This window comes from Gorilla gorilla, chromosome 10 (assembly GCF_029281585.2).
Source record: "Gorilla gorilla gorilla isolate KB3781 chromosome 10, NHGRI_mGorGor1-v2.1_pri, whole genome shotgun sequence".
NCBI lineage: Eukaryota > Metazoa > Chordata > Mammalia > Primates > Hominidae > Gorilla > Gorilla gorilla.
The window spans coordinates 18,615,611-18,632,640 of NC_073234.2; the positions used below are offsets into that span (position 1 = coordinate 18,615,611).

The window sequence follows — 17,030 nt, forward strand, 5'->3', positions numbered from 1 at the left end:
AGGCCTCACACCAAAGGATGGCCGGGAAGGTGCTGCCGTGCATTGCCTTGCAGGGGCTTTACTTGCTTTTCTCAATCCTCAGTGGCTCTGCAGGCAGGAATGCTCATCCCCATTTGACAGGTGATGAAACAGAAGCTTTGGGGAGGTTCAGTAAGTTGCTGAACAGCTGTGCAGCATAGCTGGTGAGAGGCAGGTTTCACTCAGGTCATAGGACTCTGAGGTGTCTTTAACGTGTCCCGGACTTCACGTGGCCTTTCCCCGAGAACTTGTTGCATTTCAGGAGAGGAAGGGGCACTGCTCAGCAAGAGGAAGGCACTCCAGTGGTGGGAGCTCAGGCCCCAGGACACCTAGGTTTTCTTGGTCTTGTTTTCTGAGAAGGGCCCTTTTCTGGCCTCCGGCAGGCCCTGGCCCTTCCGAAATCACAGTGGGATCTGTGATTCTAACTGAGTACACAGCCTGGCCCGGCCCAGCCCAACCCAATCCATTTCTCTGCTGGGTTCTTTCCTTCTCCACCAATCCATTTCCTTCCATCCCTCGGGACTCACCTGCCTGTGACCTGGGGACTCTCCTGTCCTTCTCTTTTCTTTTCCAGGTGTAACCAGGCCCTTTCCTTTGCTTCTGTATTTCGGGACCAGGTCCCCTGCAGTCCCTCTTTTCCTTCTCTGCCCTCTTCTTTTTGTCTTCTATCTCCTGGTGCGCTTTAAACAATTTTTTTGGTGAAATATATGTAACATAAAATTTGCCATTTGAACTCCGAGTGTGCAGTTCGGTGGCATTAAGGACATTCACAGTTGTGCTGCAGTCTCCTGCTTCCATCTCCAGAACTTTTCATCTTCCGAAACTGAAACGCTGTACCCATTAAACAGTAAGTGCCTGTTTTTTTGTCTTTTGTTTTTTTGTTTGTTTTGTTTTGTTTTGAGAGGGAGTCTCACTTTACTCACTTTATTACCCAGGCTGGAGTGCAGTGGTGCGATCTTGGCTTGCTGCCTCTGGGGTTCAAGTGATTCTTGCGCCTCAGCCTCCTAAGTAGCTGGGACTATAGGCCTGCGCCACCACCCCCGGCTAATTTTTGTATTTTTTAGTAGAGACAGGTTTCACCATGTTGGCCAGGCTGGTCTCGAACTCCTGACCTCAGGTGATCCACCTGCCTCGGCCTCCCAGAGTGCTGGGATTACAGGTGTGAACCACTGCGCCTGACAATGATTGTTTAATGTTATGAATGAAACTCCCCATTCCCCCATCCCCAGCCCCTGATAGTCTCTCTTCGGCTGTCTCTATGGATTTGCGTATTCTCAGTACTTCGTTGAAGTGAAATAACATGAGATTTGTCCTTTCATGACTGGCTTGTTTCACTTAGTGCAATGTCCTTAAGGTTCATCCATGTTGTAGCCTATGTCAGAATTTCATGCCTTTTTTGTTTGTTTGTTTTGGAGATGGAGTCTCACTCTGTTGCCTAGGCTGGAGTGCAGTAGTGTGATCTCAGCTCACTGCAACCTCCCCCTCCCCGGTTCAAGCGACTCTTGTGCCTCAACCTCCCAAGTAGCTGGGATTACAGGCGTCTGCCACCATGCCCAGCTAATTTTTGTATTTTTAGTAGAGACAGGGTTTCACCTTGTTGGCCAGGCTGGTCTCGAGCTCCCGACCTCAGGTGATCTGCCTGCCTCGGCCTCCCAAAGTGCTGGGATTACAGGCGTGAGCCACCGCGCCCGGTCTCATTCCTTTTTAAGGCTGAATCATCCTCCATTACCTGGATGCACCACATTTTGTTTATCCATTCCTCTATTGATGGACATTTGGGCTGCTTCCCCTTTTGACTATCCTGGTGCCTTTTGACATTCTGTGCTTAGGAACAGTAGACAGCACTTCCGCACTATGCTTGGGGCCACTTGAGGCAGCAAAACCACCTGCAAAAGTGCAGAAGTCATAGCACTAAATAGACCCAGAACAAGACACTTGCAGGAGAAGTGACCCAGGTAGACGAAGTGCGACGTTGCCTACCTCAGCTGGGAGCATGCGCGTCAGGCAGTGAGACTTTGTGGCTGCTCAGCGCACGCATGTGTCTGCAAATGACTGTGAAAATACTGGGAGTAGTGATTTGGGGGTTAGAAATTTTAGCAAGTTGGCAAACTTGCAAATACAAAATCTGTGACTATTCTGTGATTAATGAGGATTGACTGTACTTGCATCTTCATAGATGACTCTCCCTCCTTCCCTCCTGAGATGACAGCATTAGTCCATTCAGCAAGGCCCAATCACATCTTAAAGGCTCCATCTCCCAACATTCTTGTGTTGGGGATTAAGTTTTTAACCCACAAACTTTGAGGGGTACATTCTTACCAGAGCAGCGCCCAATGCCTGTCGTACAGTACACGCCCAGTGAACAGTGAGTGAATGAAGGGCACAAGGACTGAAGTACCCGTGCTGAGCTGTTAGGCATGAGAATCAGCAGGGAGAGATCTTTCTGGCAGGGGAGCCTGTTCCTCTCCTCCCTGGGAGCAAGCCCTCTCCTGTGCTCACTGAGAGGCATCCAGTGATGGTCATGGAGGTTGGAATTGTGTGGCAGAAAAGTGCAGGCCTCAGATGTAGTTCTAGTCCCAGTTTTAACAGGTTTTGTGGTCTTTGGCAAGTCACTTCACCTCTCAGGGCCTTAGTCTCCTCACTTATACATTGGAGGGCAGTTTTCTCCCCCGAGATTCTTTCCTCACACAAACCCTGGGAACCCTGCCTCTCTCCGCTGGGATCTTCACTGGAGGCTGTGGGAACACTGGGGTCCACGCAACAAAAGAGACCAAGAGGTCTTCGTGTCTGCAGAGATGAACTTCTCTAGCTCCCTTAGCCTGCCAATCCAGGCTACCCCTCCCTCCAACTCTGCACATCTAACTTGCATCCCTCGTGCTGCAGAGTCAGATCATCCCCCTTCCTATTGCCAACAGAAGTGTTTGCAAAATAGGCCAGATGTGGTGGCTTATGCCTGTAATCCCAGCACTTTAGGAGGCCGAGACGGGCGGATCACTTGAGGACAGGAGCTGGAGACCAGTCTGGCCAACATGGTGAAACCCCACCTCTACTAAAAAAACAAAAATTAGCTGGGCATGGTGGTGCACGCCTGTAATTCCAGCTACTCAGGAGGCTGAGGCAGGAGAATCTCTTGAACCTAGGAGGCTGAGATTGCAGTGAGTCCATATCGCTCCACTGTACTCCAGCCTGGGTGACAGAGCAAGACTCTGTCTCAATTAAAAAAAAAAAAAGTTGGCAAAATAGGTCAAAGAAGCATCATGGCCAGGCGCGGTGACTCATGCCTGTAATCCCAGCAGTTTGGGAGGGCGAGGCGGGCAGATATCTGAGGTCAAGAGCGAAACTCCATCTCAAAAAAAAGCAGCATCATGATGGGCAGGAGGCAGCTTGCAGTGGGGAAGGGCTTCAGAGCCACAGTCTGAGCCTTGTCCCTTACTGGCTTTGGGCTGGGACACAGCACTTCACCTTAGGAGCCTCAGCATCTTCACCTGCCAAATGGGGCAGTGCAGCTACCTCAAGGGGCTGGGGGCAGGACTGGAGGAAGATGTAGTCAAGTGCTTTGCCCAGTGCCTGATGCAGAGTGGGCATTTGAAACGGGCACCTCCTAGTGTTAAAGTAGTAAAACGTGTGTCCCTCAGTGTCCTGGGCACCTCTTTGACACTCAGGCCTCCCACAAGTGCTGGGCTGCCTGTATCCGTCCTGCAGGGTCGCCTGCCCAGTGCACAGGGGCTTGCACTGTGTGAGGAGGCAGCACAGCCCACCCGGCACTGCCTGCAGGATAGGTTCTTCTTTCCCACCCAGGTCTCCTGGCCTCCTCCCTTTGTCTCCCAGCTCCTGAGTTTCCAAGCTTAGTTAGCGTGGAAGACAGCAGACAACTGACGGGCCAGAGTGGCACAGCACATTCAGGCAATCAGTGTAGCAGCTCAGGGGCCTCTGGGAACTGGGGCTCAGGGAACCCTTCAGGGTGGAGGGGGCCTCTCACTGCACCCGCTTGTGCCCTGTACCTACCTCCACCCAAGCCTCTGACACTCCATAGCACTTACCTGTTTGCATGTCTGTCTAGTCTCCCATCCCCATCTGAAGTCTGAGCCCCATGAGGGTCTGGACCCTTTTCTCTAGAGTTTAGTCCGAGAACAGGTACTTTAAGTAAAGAGTTAGTTGATGGACTGTTGGCAGGAATTAAATTAGTACTGAGGCCCACCCTAAGCAGGGAAGCAGTATGAACAGACTTGGGGCTCAGGAGATGGTGAGAAGCCCAGGGGCGCTGGAGGGTAGTGGGGATGCGCCTGGAAGAAGGCTGGGGTCTGCTGCTCCTCTTTCCCCTGTCTCATTTTAAGAGATGATTTCTCTTAAAATGAAGAGACTTCTCCATTTCTTATTTTGAGAGATGAAGCCCAGTGACCCCCAAAATCGGGGTGTTTTCTTCTGAATTCTCTGTCTCAGCTCTAGAGGCTGGAGGAGTTGTGAGGGGCTTAGGGATCACAGTGGCTGCGGAAGGCTCTGAAAGGAGGGCTCTGGGAGCGTGAGATGGATCGGACTGGGGAGAGGACGTCAGGTTGGCCTGGGGTCTGGTTCTGCCTTTTCTCAGGGCAGGTCCTTTGCCCTCCCTGAGGCTTGGCGTCTCCATTTGAAACTTAGCATCCTGATTCCCTTCCTGTCCTGAAAGTGTTTTTGGAGGAGCTTACTTTTCTGAGTATTAGGGAGATCTTAATAAAAGCCCATACATTCCTGATCCTTCTGGAAATTCCTGAGTAATTAGCACCTGTGGGCCCTAGGATGGAGCAACCTTCTGTCTTCTGGGGTTGCCCTGGGGGCTACCCTGTAGCTTTTGGTTGGGGCTGAGGCAGCGTAGAGGCTCCTGGGCTGGGCCCTGAGAACCAAGTCTGGGATTATTTTTACTCTTCTGTTCACAGCGCATGGCCCAGCTCCACGATGCCATCTGTCCCCCGCCTCCGGCTCTCCCCTGGCAGGCCCTCCTGGGTCACTGTGGAGCACTTGGGGAAGGAGGAGGAGGCTGGTGCTGGCTTACCCCATTCCATGAGCCGCAGGGCAGGGCGGTGCGTGGGAGGTTTGCCTGGTGGCGGGAGGCAGCTGCCAGCCCCGGGATGTGGGCCGCAGGCAGATAGGAGAAGCTCGCCAGTGACGGCTGTGAACCTGGAGCACCAGGGACACGTGGGGCTGGGAGCAACTCCATTTCGGTAACAAACCCTGTGGCCCAGGGCCTTGGATGACCTGCTGCCCTGCTTTTCCTGGGACAGACCCAATCCTAGGGACATGGAGTGCAGGTCCTCAGAAAACCCCACTCGTGGGGCAGGGTCTGGCATTAGGAGTCTTTGGTTCTCCCCAGGTGTGTGTTCTGCTGGGCTGCCCTAGGCCCAACTTCTGCAGGGACTGATGGTGCTCACTTCACCAGGCCCCAGCTCAGCTTGGGTGAAGGAAGGGGAATTCTGAGGAGGAGCAGGGCCCAGAGACCATAGAAGGGGTCAGGTGGGGTAAGGGAGGTGGCGGCCCTCCTTTCCGTCTCCTGACATCCTGGCCTCCACTGCACCCTCCACCTGACTCAGGGCATCCATCTGTACTTAGTGTCAGGTCCAGAAGAAAATCTAGGCTACAACCAGGACTTAAGAGGCCTCAGGTATTAAAATGATTAATTAATTAAGTATTAATATTAGGCATTAGGGCTTCAGACTTTCTACTTGGCATTGTTTATGGCTTAATAACAATGAAGACAATAAGAAATAGCTCTTATGAGCACTGACTGTGTCAGGCCCTACGCTAGATGACATCTCACTATGTCATCTCTCCTGTGGGGCAGCCTTCCGGGATGGATCAGTTCCCCAGCCTTCTGAGCAGAGCCACACGTGAAAGTCTGCAAGGTACTTTTAGAGGCCACTGGAGACTTCTGGGATCTGGGGAGGGAGTGTGAACCACAGATACTGCTAGCACAGAAAGGACCCTGGATCCCAGTGAGGGCATCCTTCTTGTTTTACAGATGAGCAAAATGAGGCCCAGAAAAATGAGGTGGTTTGTCTGTGGTCGTGCAGTTGGTGGTAGAACTGGAACCAAAGCCAGGCTCTTGCTTCCCATACATCACACTTCCATTCTACAAGCCTCCAAAATAAGCCCCAAAGGGATTTATGCACAATTCAAGCTCTTTTTCTGGTATGCCAAAATCCAGACATTTCCTGAGGTTTCTTTTGTTTCCCAAAACTAAGCACAGAGCAATCTGTTCTCCCCACAGAAAAATCATTATTCCACAATAACACTTAACAAATATCCCTTCGTTTGTTCATTCTGTGTTCATCAGCTCTGTGCAGCGTGCTGAGGACTTACAGAGGAAGACAGCTGTGCCTGTCCCCATGGTGTCTAAAGTGTGGTGGAGACCAGTCCTTACTGGGAGATGGGGGCTGGATATGGAAATGCAGGAATCTGCTAAGGTTGGAGTCATCTTCCCAGAGGGAGTGACATATAGCTGGATCTTAAGGCTGAACAAGAGTTGGTCCGGTGAACAAGGAATGGAAGGGAAGTTTCAGGTAGCAGCACCTCCACCAGGAGTGGAGAAAGAGCCTAGCATGTTGGAGGTTGATTTGGATGGCTGAGTTTGGGGCTTGGAGGTGGGTTCAAAGAAGGAACTACAGAGGGTGGTGCCTGTGTGCGGAAGGTATGGCCGGAGACCAGGGATCAGCAGATGCAAGCGCTAGAAAATCCCATCATGGAGTGTGTAGTGTTATCTTAAGAACAAAGAAAAGGCATTGAAAATTTTTAGGTAACGGAATCATGTGATCAGGTTTGCATTTTAGAAAAATCCCTCTGGCTGGGGTGAAGAGATTATGGAGCCTGAATGGGGTTGCACCAGGTCATCCAGATGTGCATCGCTGGAAGCTTGGATTAGGGCTGTGAGATAGAGTAGATTCAGGAGACATGTAGGCGACAGAAAGACAGGATGTAGTCATTAGTTAGATGTGGGAGATATTAATAAGAGGGAAAAGTCAAAACAGTCATGTGCTGCTTCACGAAGGGGATGCCTCCTGAGAAATGTGTCTCTTGGTGATTTCATCCTTGTGCAACCATAATAGAGCGTCCTTACACAAACCTAGGTGGTATAGCCTACGACACACCCAGGCTGTGTGGTACAACCTATTGCTTCTGGGCTATAAATCTGTACAGCATGTGACTATACTTAGTTCTATAGGCAACTATAACACAGTGGTAACTCTAAGTGTTAGTATTTGTATATCTCAACATTCCTAAACAGAGAAAAGGTACAGTGAAAATAAAATATAAAAGATAACAAATGGCACACCTGTATGGGGTACACCATGAATGGAGCTTGCAGGACTGGAAGCTGCTCTGGGTGAGTCAGTGAGTGAATGGTGAGTGAATGTATGCTACTGTAGGCTTGACTGTACACTACTCTACACTAGGACATTACTGATACTACTGTAGACTTTATAAAAACAGATACTTAGGCTACGCTAAATGTCTTTAAAATGATTTTTCTTCAAGAATATATTAACTTGGCTTTCTGTAACTTTTTTACTTTATAAACTTCTTAATTTTTTGATTCTTTTATAATAACACTTTAAAACGCAAACACCTCACGCCTGTAATCCCAGCACTTTGGGAGGCCAAGGCGGGCGGATCACGAGGTCAGGAGGTCGAGACCATCCTGGCTAACATGGTGAAACCCTGTCTCTACTAAAAATACAAAAAAACTAGCCATTCGTGGTGGCAGGCACCTGTAGTCCCAGCTGCTCAGGAGGCTGAGGCAGGAGAATGGCATGAGCTCGGGAGGTGGAGCTTGCAGCGAGCCGAGATTGCGCCACTGCACTCCAGCCTGGGTGACAGAGCGAGACTCTGTCTCAAAAAAAAAAAAAACGAAAAACAAAACTCAAAAACGCAAACACGTTGTACAGCTGTACAAAAATATTTTCTTAATTTATATCTTTATTCTATAAGCCTTCTTCTGTTTACAAAATCTTTTTTTTTTTTTTTTTTTTGAGACAGAGTCTCATTCTGTCCCCCAGGCTGGAGTGTAGTGGCATGATCTCGGCTCACTGCAACCTCCGCCTCCCGGGTTTAAGCGATTCTCCTGCCTCAGCCTCCCTAGTAGCTGGGATTATAGGTGCGCACCATCATGCCTGGCTAATTTTTGTATTTTTAGTAGAGACGGGGGTTTCAGCATATTGGCCAGGGTGGCCTCGAGCTCCTGACCTCGTGATCCACCTACCTCACCTGTTTTTTTACTTTTTAACTTTGTCGTTAAAAACAGAGACATACCAGCCGGGCGTGGTGGCTCACGCCTGTAATCCCAGCACTTTGGGAGGCCAAGGCGGGTGGATCACGAGGTCAGGAGTTCAAGACCAGCCTGGCCAACAGGGCGAAACCCTGTCTCTACTAAAAAAATACAAAAAATTAGCCAGGCGTGGCGGCGGTTGCCTGTAATCCCAGCTACTTGGGAGGCTGAGGCGGAGAATCGCTTGAACCCGGGAGGCAGAGATTGCAGTGAGCTGAGATCGCGTCACTGCATTCCAGCCTGGGGAACAAGAGCAACACTCCATCTCAAAAAAATAAAAACTAAAAAAAAATAATAAAAACAGAGACAAACGCACACATTAGGCCTGCACAGCGTCAGGGTCGTCAGTATCACTGTCTTCCACCTGCATGTCCTGCCCCACTGGAAAGCGTTTGGGGCAGTAACTCGCATGGAGATATCATCTCCCAGGTTAACAGTGTCTTTTTCTGGAATGCCTCCTGAAGGGCCTGCCTGAGGCTGTTTTACAGTAATTTTTTTTTTACAAGTAGAAGGAGTACATTCTAAAATGATGATAAACGCTGGGCGCGGTGGCTCACGCCTGCAATCCCAGTCCTTTGGGAGGTTGAGACGGGCCAATCACCAGAGGTCAGGAGTTCGAGACCAGCCTGGCCAACATGGTGAAACCCCGTCTCCACCAAAAATACAAAAAAATTAGCCGGGCGTGGTGGTACGTGCCTGTAATCCCAGCTACTCGGGAGGCCGAGTCACGAGAATCGCTTGAACTCAGGATGCAGAAGGTGCAGTGAGTTGAAACTGCACCACTGCACTCCAGCCTGGGTGACAGAATGAGACTCTGTCTCAAAAAATAAAAAAAAATTAAAAAAAATAGATATAATAAAAAAAGACGATAAAAAGTATAGTATAGTAAATAGTTAACCAGTAACACAGTCGTTTATTGTCAAGGATTGTGTACTGTACATAATTGTGTGTGCTAGACTTTTACACAACAGGAAGCACAGTAGGTTTGTTTTACACCAGTGTCACCAGATACGTGAGGAATGTGTGGCGCTGCCATGGTAGGGTGGCTCTGACATCACTAGGCAATAGGAAGTTTTCAGCTCCATTATCATCTTATGGGACCCCCTTTGAATGAACGTTTGGGACTGACTGAAATTTTGTTATGCAGTGCATGACTGCGTTCCTAGCTTTCTGGTCTCTGTGTGGATAGTGGTTCATTTCCTGAGACAGAGCCGAGGAGGTGGAACAGGATTTGGGGACAAGCTGAACACTTGGTTTTGGGCATGTTGAGTTTGAGGAGCTCTGGAGATTGATTAGAGATGCCTGGTAGGCAGTTTCTGTGAGGACCTTCACCTCAGGAAAGATACACAGATTTGGGGATTAAACCAATAGAGTGGGAATGCAAGCCTTGGGTGGGGATCCCCCCAGGAGTCTGTTTAGGGTTTAAAAAGAAGAGGTCAGGTCAGAACCCAGGGACACATCTTTATAGAATGAGTCTGGTGAAATATGGAGCCCAGGGAATATGGAGAAAGGAAGCCTGGAGCCGACTTGGAAGACTACAGACTCCTCCTGCTTCTTCCATGTGTTTTCAGAATCAGCTTGTTTTTTTGTTTTGTTTTGTTTTTTTTTGTTTTGTTTTTTTGAGACGGAGTCTCACTCTTTCACCCAGGTGGGACTGCAGTGGCGCGATCTCAGCTCACTGCAAGCTCCGCCTCCCGGGTTCACGCCATTCTCCTGACTCAGCCTCCCGAGTAGCTGGGACTACAGGCGCCCGCCACTGCGCCCAGCTAAAGTTTTGTATTTTTAGTAGAGACGGGGTTTCACCGTGGTCTCGATCTCCTGACCTCGTGATCCGCCCGCCTCGGCCTCCCAAAGTGCTAGGATTACAGGCCTGAGCCACCGTGCCCAGCCGGGAATCAGCTTGTTAAGCTTTGTGGAAAACTGTGTGGAATTTTTTAAAATCACAATTTCAGGGCCGGGCACGGTGGCTCACACCTGTAATCCCAGCACTTTGGGAGGCTGAGGAGGAGGATCACTTGAGGTCAGGAGTTCAAGACCAGCCTGGCCAACATGGTGAAACCCTGTCTCTACTAAAAATATAAAAATTAGCCAGGCGTGATGGTGGCACGTGCCTGTAATCCCAGCTACTTGGGAGGCTGAGGCAGGAGAATCACTTGAGCCTGGGAGGTGGAGGTTGCAGTGAGCTGAGATCATGCCACTGCACTCCAGCCTGGGTAACAGAACAAGACTCCATCTCAAAAAAACAAAAACAAAATAAAATAAAATAAAAAATCACAATTTCATTGAATTTATTATTTATTTGGAGAGATTCAACATCTTCATAATATTGTTTTCCCATTCATGAACACAGTTTCTCTCCATTTGTTTAGGTATTGTAACACTGTCAAATACATACTAGGGGTCTGGCACGGTGGTTCAGGTCTGTAATCCCAGCACTTTGGGAGGCTGAGGAGGGTGGATCACCTGAGGTCAGGAGTTCCAGACCAGCCTGGCCAACATGGCGAAACCCCGTCCCTACTAAAAATACAAATGCAAAAATTAGCCGGGTGAGGTGGCGGGTGCCTATAATCCCAGCTACTCGGGAGGCTGAGGCAGGAGAATCGCTTGAACCTGGGAGGCAGAGGTTGCAGTGAGCCGAGATTGCGCCACTGCACTCCAGCCTGGGCAAAAAAAAGCTCAAAAAAAAAAAAAAAAGATATATTGGGACTTCATTCAGTTTCCTGCCATACAACTCCTAAAATCCTTGCAATCTTCAAAACGATGTGTCTTTTTGTATGCTAATGAGTCGATTTAGGGCTTGCAGTCCCTAGGTAGCTTCAGGATGGGACCAGACTCCAGAAAGACAAAGGGCAGGATTAGAGGGGTGGAACTTGCAGCCACACCCTCCAACCTCAGGGAGGCAAGAGGGGCTGAAGGTCAAGTTGATCACCAGTGGCCAATGGTTTAATCAGTCATGCCTATGTAATGAAGCCACCATAGACACCTAGAAGGACTGTGTTTGAGGAGCTTCCAGAAAGCTGAACAGGTGGAGGGACCTGAAGGGTGGCGTACCCAGGAGAGAACATGGAAGCTTCTCGAACCGTCCCACGTGCCTTGCCCTATGTGTCTCTATCCTTTGTGAGATCCTTTAGAATAAGCTGGTAAAGGTAGATGGTGTTTCTCTGAGTTCTGTGAGCTACTATGGCAGGTTAATTGATCCTCAGGAGAGGATTCGAGGAACCCCACCTATAGCTGGTGGGTCAGAAGCACAGGTAAAACAACCCAGGGCATGGGATTGGCATGGGAAGTCGGGAGGCAGTCCTGGGGAACCGAGCCCCCACCCTGTGGGATCTCCTGGCTTCAAGCAACCCTCCTGCCTCTCGGCCTCCCAAAGTGCTGAGATTATAGGTATGAGCCACCATGCCCAGCCCTGTTTTTCTCAGTGAGGCTCTTTGATTGGTAAATTCTCTATTATTTTTGTCTAAAAATGCCTCTATTTAATCTTCACTCTTGAATGATTTTTTGTTTGGGTTTTAAATTCAAGATTAACAGATAGTTTCTTTTAACAATTTGGTGATGTTATATTGAGTCTTCTAGTGTTACTGTTACGAAGTTTGCTATCAGTTTGTTGTTATTATTGTTTTTGAGACAGAATCTCCTTCTGTCGCCCAGGCTGGAGTGCAATGGTGCAATATGGGCTCACCGCAACCTCTACCTCCTGGGTTCAAGTGATTCTCATGCCTCAGCCTCCCAAGTAGCTGGGATGACAGGCGCCCACCACCCACGCCCAGCTAATTTTTGTATTTTTAGTAGAGACAGGGGTCTCACTATGTTGCCCAGACTGGTCTCAAACTCCTGGCCTCAAGCGATCCACCTGCCTTGGCCTCCCAAAGTGCTGGGATTACAGGCATGACCCATCACACCAGACCAAGAAATTCAATATCAGTTAAATAGTCCTTCCTTTCTAGATAATCTGCCCTTTTTCCCTCTCCGTGCTTTTAAGATCTCTGTTTTGGGTATTCTGCAGTGTCCCTACGTTATGTGTTCCTTTTATTTGAATGTATCCTGGTTAGGATTCAGCATGGTTCCTGAATTATTGGAGTCATCTCTTCTATTAATCTGGAAAATTGCCTGCTGTTATCTCTTCAAATGTTGCTCTACTTTATTTATTTTCTATGTTCTCTTTTTCTGGAATTCTGATTGCCTTATTCTGTTCTCCTTGCTCTTTACTGTCATTTAAAAAATACATCTGGGTAATTTCCTCAGCTCTGTCTTCCAGATTGTTACTTCTTTATCTAGCTTTATCTAAGTTGTTAATCCCAACCATTGAGTTTTTAATTTCAATGACTACAATGTTTATTTTTAAATGTTTGATGTAGTTCTTTTTCCAGCCTACTTTGTAGTTTTGATAATATCTTGTTCTTTCCCATATTTACAATTCCTTATTTAGGTCAATAGTCATTTAAACATAATCTCTTCAGAGATTTTCAGCCTGGGACCACTGTTTATTTTTAAGAATTGGCTAGAAGTTACTAAGTGATATAAAATTCAGATTTCAAATCCATTAAAGGGTAGGCCCTTGGTTACAAATTCTTTTTTTTAAGAATTATTTTTTATATCTAGAATTTAAGCTAAGACAGAGAATTTTTTTTTTTTTTTTGAGATGGAGTCTCTTGCCTAGGCTGGAGTGCAGTGGCGTGATCTCAGCTCACTGCAACTCTGCCTCCCAGGTACAAGTCATTCTCTTGCTTCAGCCTCCCGAGTGGCTGGGATTACAGGCGTGTGCCACCATGCCAAGCTAATTTGTGTATTTTTAGTAGAGATGAGGTTTTGCCATGTTGGCCGGACTGGTCTTGAACAGCTGACCTCAAGTGATCCATCTGCCTCGGGCTCCCAAAGTACTGGGATTACAGGCATGAGCTGCTTCGCCTGGCCCAGAGAATCTTCGCTGTCATATTTTGTCAGTGTTCTACTGGTTCTCTGAGGATTTAGGTATAGTTCCCAGTTTCAGCTTCTCTGCATCTCTCAGGTCTAAGGTCTCATCTCTGAGCAGCCATTAAAACCCGGTTGTGGCCGGACGCGGTGGCACATGCCTGTCATCCCAGCACTTTGGGAGGCTGAGGCGGGCGGATCACAAGGTCAAGTGATCAAGACCATCCTGGCCAACATGGTGAAACCCCGTCTCTATTAAAAGTACAGAAATTAGCGGGGCGTAGTGGCGCACGCCTGTAGTCCCAGCTACTTGGGAGGCTGAGGCAGGAGAATCGCTTGAACCCGGGAGGCAGAGGTTGCAGTGAGCTGGGATTGTGCCACTGCACTCCAGCCTGGCAACAGAGCGAGACTCCATCTCAAAAACAAAACAAAACAAAACAAAACAAAACCCAGTTGTGGCCGGGCATGGTGGCTCACTCCATGGGAGGCCAAGGAGGGAGAATTGCTTGAGGCTGGAAGTTCAAGACCAGCCTAGGCAACGTAGTGAGACCTCTACAGTAAATACATAATCTCTACAGTAAATAAATAATTAGCCGGGCATGGTGGTGTGTGACTAGAGTCCCAGCTACTCAGGAGGTTGAGGCAGGAGGATCTCTTGAGCCCATGAGTTTAGTGCTGTACTAAGCTATGATCTTCCAGTGCACTTCAGCCTGGGCAACAGAGCAAGACCCTGTCTCTAAAAAATAAAAAAATATAAAAATTTAAAGTGATGAAAAATAAAAAACCAGCTTCCTCATTACTTAAGGGAGCTTTGCTCAGTCGTTTCTAAATTTATGTATAGAGTGAGAGTTTAAAATCATCTTATCTACTATATTGCCAGAAATTAAAGTTGGCAGCTCTTTTAAGTAGTTTGTTTTGGGCTGGACATGATGGCTCACGCCTGTGATTTCAGCACTTTGGGAGGCCGAGGTGGATGGATCACCTGAGGTCAGGAAGTTGAGACCAGCCTGGCCAACGTGGCGAAACCCCGTCTCTACTAAAAATACAAAAATCAGCTGGGTGTGGTGATGTGTGCCTGTAATCCCAGCTACTCAGTAGGCTGAGGTGGGAGAATTGCTTGAACTTGGGAGGCGGAGGTTACAGTGAGCCGAGATTGCACCACTGCCCACCAGCCTGAGTGAAAGAGCAAGACTCCGTCCCCCGACAGAAAAAAAGAAGTTTGTTTTGGAAGTATGGAAAAATGTTTTCATGTTCAGGATAGAATCAAGACCAGAATTTCTGGTAAGGGAATAAGCTAGTTTATTCCCGATAAAGCGACTCTGCCCCCAAACTCTCATGAAAACTTACTTTAACAGCCACAGAGACAACAGGCGACACTTGTTACACTAAAAAGGCCAGTGACTCTGAAGGGCTGAGAACAAGACCTTGACCTGCACCTTGGCCTCACTGTGTGACCTTGGGCGTGTCCTTAGGGCTCTGGGCCTCAGTGCCCTTTTCAGCAAGCTGAAGGAGCTGGCTTAGGTTTCCTGATGGCAGGGGTCGGGCGGGGGCGGGGGGGGGGGTTCCTGCTTTTTTTTTTTTTTTTTTTTTTTTTTTTGAGGCGGAGTCTCGTTCTGTCGCCCAGGCTGGAGTGTAGTGGCACCATCTTGGCCCACTGCAACCTCTGCCTCCCGGGTTCAAGTGATTCTCTGGCCTCAGCCTCCTGAGTAGCTGGGATTACAGGCACCCGCCAGCAAGCCCAGCTAATTTTTTTATTTTTAGTAGAGGCGGGGTTTTGCCATGTTGGCCAGGGTGGTCTCGAACTCCTGACCTCAGGGGATCCACCCGCCTTGGCCTCCCAAAGTGCTGTGATTACAGGCATGAGCCACTGTGCCCAGCCGGTTCCTGCTTTACGTGTCAGTGGCTGTAACCTTTTTCCCACTGCATGTCTGTGCCAGCTGCTTTGCCAAGCTCTTTTTGACCTCTCCTCCTGGGATGTGCCTCCCACACTTAGCCCCTCCCTTCCCTAGATCCTCACCCCCTCCCTCACAGTGCCTCTCTGTGAAGGAAATTGTCCTTCTCACAGGCCATGGGTGGGAGATGAGGGGTTTGAGGGTATGGAGGGGAATGATAAGCGAGGAATGCTCTGGGAGGTCCCACTTCAGAGGATCCGAGGTGGAAGTGGTCGAACTCCGGGGTTTAGACCCCCAGCCTGGGTTTGGGCTGCTGGACTGCGTTGCTCCTCAAGACTAGTGGGGGAGAAGGGATGGGCAATGTGTGTGATGGGATGAGGTCCTCCTTTACAAGTGGACTCAGTGGCTGGGATGGGGAGAAGTTGGGGGCTCTGGGAGGGCTGTGGGAGGTACGTGATTCCCAGCTGGTACTCATAACCCAAAAACTGCCTTGAGATTACTGGTATGTCCTGCTCCTTCACAAACCCCTGAGAACTATGTTTGGAAGCTTACAGCTTGGATGGTTGGAGCCAAGAGGTCACTGGATTTGTCTCATGTTAGGGGAAGGTGGGGTTGTGACCATGAGCCTCCAGAGGCACCAGAAAGTCAATCCTGCCGTTGCTCCAGTGTGTGAGGAGCTGCCCAGACTGTTTCTTTTAGAAAGAGCCTGAGTCGGGAAGGGAACAGGAGAATAGTGACCTACATTATATTGTATATGCATTTTTAAAAATTTTTCGTTGTCGTAAAAAAGACCACAAAATGTACCATCCTAACCCTCTTGAAGTATCCAGGTTGGTAGTGTTAAGTATATTCACAATGCTGCGCAGCAGATCTCCAGAACTTCTTCATCGTGCAAAACCGAAACTCTGTACCTGTCAAGTCACAACTCTGTATCTTTCTCCCACGAGCTCCTGGTAACCACCATTCTACTCTCTGTTTCTATTTGACCACTTAAAAAAAATTTTTTTTTTAAATTTTTAGTAGAGATGAAGTCTTGCTAACTCCTGGACTCAAATGATCCTCCTGCCTCAGCCTCCCTAAGTGCTGGGATTACAGGTGTGAGCCTCTGCACCCTGCCGACTATTTTTATTTTATTGTGTTCATTTATTTTGAGACAGAGCCTTGCTCTGTCACCCAGGCTGGAGTGCAGTGGCGCAATCATGGCTCACTGCAGCCTTGACTTCCCAGGCTCAAGTGATTCTCTGCCCTCACCCTCCAGAGTAGCTGGGACTATAGGTGCGAGCCAGCACACCTGGCTAATTTTTTTTTAATTAATTTTTTGTAGAGATGGGGTCTCCCTATATTGCCTAGACTGGTCTGAAACTCCTGGGCTCAAGGGATCCTCCTGCCTCAGGCTCCCAAAGTGCTGGGAGTATAGGCATGAGCCACTGTGCCTGGCCTAATGTGACTGCTTAGGTACCTCGTCAGCGGAATCATGCAGTGTTTGGGTTGTTCTGTAACTGGCGTGTTTCACTCAGCATAATGTCCTAAAGGTCCGTCTGTGCTGCAGCACGTGTCCCGGTTGCCTTCCTTTTTAAAGCTCCTATTTCACTGTAGGTATACACCACATTTTGTTCATCCATTCATCCATTGATGGACACTTGGTTTGCTTCTACTTTTGACTCTTGTGAATAATGCTGCCGCGAGCATGAGTGTACACATATATCTTTGAGACCCTGCTTTCAGTTTGTTTGGGTATATACCCAGATATTGGGTCATATGGTCTTGCTCTGTCACCCAGTCTGGAGTGTAGTGGCGGGATCTCGGCTCACTGCAACCTCTGCTTCTCGGATTCGAGCGATTCTCCTGCCTGAGCCTCCCGAGTAGCTGCGATTACAGGTGCCCGCCACCACACCTGGCTGATTTTTGTATTTTTA

General features: G+C 48.7%; 1 protein-coding gene across 2 annotated transcripts in view; it reads left to right on the forward strand.

The window, feature by feature from the left end:
* Positions 1 to 17,030, forward strand: part of TEAD4 (TEA domain transcription factor 4) — an 85,268-nt gene that overhangs the window by 18,450 nt on the left and 49,788 nt on the right. The gene's annotated exons all lie outside the window — the stretch shown is intronic.